Genomic DNA, 5,263 nt, shown 5'->3' on the forward strand with positions numbered 1-5,263 from the left:
AAAAACTGCAACCACTTCTTCATTGTTGTCCCAATAGAATCTAGAAAAGGCAGCTTAAACAAATTTGTTTCCAGAAAGTCCGTCACTGGTCATGTGTCATGAATTTCATAATTAGTTGAATGTTTATTTATAATATGTAAGTAAAGAACTGAATCTGGATTTGTTATTATATTGTGACAAAGAATTTGTTTAATAGATTAAAGAAAATAATATAGAATAAAACCATTATTAAATATTTGTAATGCAGGCCTTGAAAAATCCACTCGTCGGCTTGAATGTGCAAACTTGTGAAGTTGAACGTCGGTCGAGTTAGGTTTTTCGAAAATAGTAATCCAATGCCTTAATTCCTGCCATGCCGAAAGAAAGTGTTAACAAGTTGCCAAAAGATCAAAATACGCTACTTTCATTTTCACAATGTCAATGACGTAACTGGCACAGTATAATAATCATTGAATTTTGCGGCGCGGAATGTGCCATTTGTGGATAAGCTGCCTGAAATCTAGTATTTATAAAAAGACTGTTATATTAGTCTTTCTGTAAATATTTGAAATTAATTTTGGTATGTTTGTATCAATCAATTGAATTTTTATACAGTTGGTCAGGGCTTCCGTTAATGGATGCCCGGTCGTAAATTAAGCCCGCAAATTTCAGTTGTACGTCTATTTTACAAACTGTTGGATTCCCTTGGAGGTATGATAATCCCCATATACGCTGTTATTTAATACACATGACGTACAAGTCTTAACAGGAAATCCAGTCTGGTAATTCGTAATACTGTGCCAAAAAAAAATTAAGTCAACTCCGCTCACGAGCTATATACTGTCTCATAATGGCTCCGGGAGTGGAATTTAGGCTTACTTGTTGATTGGTCCTTAATTATGAATATGAAAAGTGCCCAATGCAGGCACATCGCGGTCCACGTGTCCAAAATTCTTTCTATACATGTTCTTCCTTAAAATGGCGAACGTTTGTATTTACATTTGTATGAAATTCTGAAACACATTTATCGTTAAGAAAGGCCATATTTTGCTTTTGAACATAGAAATAGTAATTATATTCAATTATTACGCCATGAATAGAGTCAGAAAATATATGCATTCAGTGGTCGACCAGAGGGTCAAAAATATCTTTTAGCTAGGTATGTATTTGAGAATCTTTGTATTTTTTTAATAGAAAAACTTTTCAAAATTAGGATTTCATTTTTTGAGGTACAGTTAAATGAAATACTAGTAGAATAACAGGGAATAATCTAAAATTTACTATCTATGGGTCCCTGAACTCGCAGATTTTAGACCAATGAGTCCCAGGCCAAACTTAATGAGTCCACCTTGAAAACGAATGGGTCCCAAATTTTGAAATATACCAAGAAGTGAAGAAAATATGTCTAAATCACACTAGCTCAATAACTATACTTGCATTAAACTTGTAATAGTCTCAAAAACTTGTTGAAACAAAAAAAATAAAAAAATCAGAGTTATCACTATCTTGTTTGCCTTCACACAGGCTATAACATTATCTGTTAAATGAATGTAACCTGTTATAACATTTCAACTTGATTCAAATCGATGATAATATTATTGTTAACATCCGAATTGCGAGCTTGATAATATTATTGTTTACGTCCGAATTGCGAGCCGTTGACCTACCATTATTAAAGTTTAGATTTGTTTGTTTTGGATTAAGCTTCAACACCTTATTTCGGAGGCATTTTTTCTGTATTATTTATGACTAAGTTACACAAAGTTAAAGCAGGTTTTCATCCGGGGACTCGAGAAAGCCCGGGTGTACTTTGTCCAGGGTTTTCCATGGAAATCCATGGAAAATATGAGGCTGGAGTATTCGGACTAAGTTTCCAGCCTTTTCCAGCGTCAATATTTAAAAAAAAGGGTGGAAAATTGTCCATGGTATGTGGAAATAGCCTGGAATAGTTTCCATGGTTTTCCAGGCTCCCTGGAATAATTACCATGGAACAATTTCCAGGGTTTTCCAGCCAGCATGGAATAAATACCGTCCGAATACTCCATGTAATCTGGAAAACCATGGAAAACCATGGATTTTTTTCCAGGGTTTTCCAGATTACATGGAGTATTCGGACGGTATTTTTTCCATGCTGGCTGGAAAACCCTGGAAAATGTTCCAGGGTTTTTCCTTGTTTAATGTTCCATGGATGCCTGGTATAACATGGAAAATTGTCCAGCGTTTACCATGGTCACTGAATAGAAAAAGAAATTTCTGGTCTAAAAACAATATTCATGTATTAAATGAATACAATACTCACAGCTTAAATAAATCATAATTTAAGGTTAGATTAAAACAAAACAAAAAATCAACATAATGCCTTAGTTTCTTCGATGTATTATTTTGTTCACAATTCATCAAAATATAACATCAGATTACAAATTGTGTTACATTTATTTAACAAATTATTCAGATCAAACAAGTGTTGTTTAATACATGCTTACAAAGCCTCTATGTCCATATACATAAATCAGGCCCTTACATAACAGAACAGGCGCTACTTTAAAAGTTAAAAAGTATAATGCAACCTTCACAACATGTATTCAAAGTAACAAAATACAAGCAAGTCAAGTAATATACAGTAACAATTCACGAACCCTGTACAAACGATATACAAGAAACAAAATGAAAAATTTAAGTTATTTTAGCTAATTCATGTTTGTCACAATATATGTAGCTGCCCATGAGCACAAGGATACTATTTTTCTCAGCTACTTTCACTTTAATGCAATTTAGGTGCTCAATTTCATTTAAATACTTTGCATAATGCATGTACATGTATTACTTTCCAAGTGACAGTTTAAAATATAATTGCAAGTCTAAAACTTGTGTAGGCAGCTTAGTAAATTATAAGTACCCAGGTGGGATAAAATTACAGTTTTTAAAAACTTTTTTGTTAATTAGCTGGGCTTCAGTAGGTCGTGGATCTTTTATAGAACTTGTACTGCTGTTATACTGTACGGCTCCTGCATGATCTCTGAAAGAAAAACAAAGCAAACAATATTACAAGAAAGTCATAAGTTTTTTACATTCATCTGTAAAAGTAAATGTGCAGCAATCATATGATTGAATATCTATACTTCAATGCTCATTCATATTTTAATCTATTTTAGATATTTCATATCACTGCTCAATTCGGTACATGTGGCTTTTTTGTATTTGAGCGAACATTTACGATCCTAAGTAGTTAGCAATTATTTCTTTTCCATTTACTGAAATTTATTCTCTTAAAGTTTGCAAGCGGGCTTTAATCTACTTGCAAACAGGCAACCACACAGGAAAACTGAGACTTTCAAGTGAATAAATTGGTGATTTAACTTATATTTTTATATGACTCTCTTTTATTTTGAAATTTATATTGTTAAATGCCCCAAAACGGGGTACTCTAGCATGTATCTGGAAACTCAAACATACATGTATATAGGAATTTTATATTCAGATATTGCTATATGAAAGTTATGCTAATTTGCTAATTCATATAAAAATAACCTGTAATTGAAACTAGACCAAAATATTGGATACCAAAAAGACAAAATACTTTCAGGTGGTAAACACTAAACTACTTATATGAGCCCGGGGCATAACAATATTTACCATGAATTTGTGGCCATGTTAGTCCTCTTAGTAAATGCGCCAAAAGAGCCGCTTTGCTGTCTTGGGTTATTTCCCTGCCAAACTCTGCAGTATCTTTCATCAACTGGTCAGCTACAGTTAAAGCACATAATGAAAATGTATATAGAAAATAATTCAAGTATTGTTTTAAATATTTAGTAAAATGGTCTTTAAATAATAACTTACAATGAAGTTAATACATCACAAAGCATAGCATAACAAAATTTGTAGGTATGATTAGTACAAATTTATTATTGCTATAATTAGAATGATGTGTAATTCTATTGGTATGAAAATGCACAGTGAAACCTAAAAAACAATGCTATTGGTTTAATTAATTTATTTATAAACATTAACAGCATTAATGAGCATTGAGTTCTCATCATGCACACACACTCCCTTAGCCTCAGTTCCCTAGCCATGCATTATAAACTTCCGATACTACATTCAAGCTTATTAAAATCTCCACATAGGACTTCCTTTATCAAGCTGCAAACTGCACTTAGTGAAAATGTGTGTGACAGCTGCTTTTAAACTTCTATATTTGCCATACTTTTACCTAAAATGTCACATAAAAAAGGTCTACAATGATGACATAAGAAGAATAAATCTAAAGGAATATTTAGAAATAATGAAAAGCACAAACCTTCAGTTGTTGTTCTATTCCTAGACAGACTTCTGAAACACTTGTATGCATCACTTTTTAACAACATTTCATGTCACTTTCCAAATGATATTCATACATTATTATTTTAAGAAATTCTTGTTAATGGAAAAACTCATTAACTCTACTGTTTGTGAACATTACATTAACTTCATTTTAACAACAAGTTTAACCTGCATATTTTACAATACGCCTGCTCCAGAATTTCAATCTAACAGGTAAACTTTCTGTATTTGAACTCAGCCAATCAGAAAAGGCTGTGATATTTTATAACCAATAGATTAGCAGCAGACATATCTGACTCACACACAGGTTTATCAGATAGTTTGTTAATTGCAAACCTGGACTGTAGTTAAATATTGAGTGTGTATACACCTTGAACAGGGTTAAGGAATTTAAACTTGTAGACATTGCTTTGAAAGTTACTACTATTACTTCTACTACTAGTACTACTACTACTACTACTACTACTTCTGCAAAACTACTACTACTATTACAACAGCCACAACAACAACAACTACTACTACTACTACTACTACTACTACTACTACTACTACTTCTACTACTACTGCTACTTCTACTTATACTTCTACTACTACTACTACTACTACTTCTACTACTACTACTATTACTTCTACTAAAACTGTTGCTACTACTGCTACTACTACTACTACTACTGCTTCAACTACTACTACTGCTTTAACTACTACTACTACTACTGCTGCTGCTACTGCTGCTGCTGCTACTACTCCTGCTGCTGCTGCTGCTGCTACTACTACTACTGCTACTGCTGCTGCTGCTGCTATACTACAACTCCTGCTGCAGCGACTACTACTACTACTACTGCTGCTGCTGCTGCTGCTGCTGTTACTACTACTACTCCTACTACTACTACCACTACTACTACTACTACTACTACTACTACTACTACTACTACTACTACTACTACTACTACTACTACTACTACTA

General features: G+C 33.1%; 1 long non-coding RNA gene across 1 annotated transcript; it reads right to left on the minus strand.

Annotated features, from left to right (window-relative positions):
* Window positions 1–2,762: 2,762 nt before the first annotated feature.
* Window positions 2,763–4,818, minus strand: LOC127837357 (uncharacterized). Its single transcript, XR_008029250.1, has 3 exons — window positions 4,277–4,818; window positions 3,613–3,723; window positions 2,763–2,995 (listed from the first exon to the last, which is right to left on the minus strand). It is a non-coding gene; the product is annotated as an uncharacterized LOC127837357 (long non-coding RNA).
* Between the last annotated feature and the right edge of the window lie 445 nt (window positions 4,819–5,263).

The sequence above is a fragment of the Dreissena polymorpha genome, chromosome 7, assembly GCF_020536995.1.
Source record: "Dreissena polymorpha isolate Duluth1 chromosome 7, UMN_Dpol_1.0, whole genome shotgun sequence".
NCBI lineage: Eukaryota > Metazoa > Mollusca > Bivalvia > Myida > Dreissenidae > Dreissena > Dreissena polymorpha.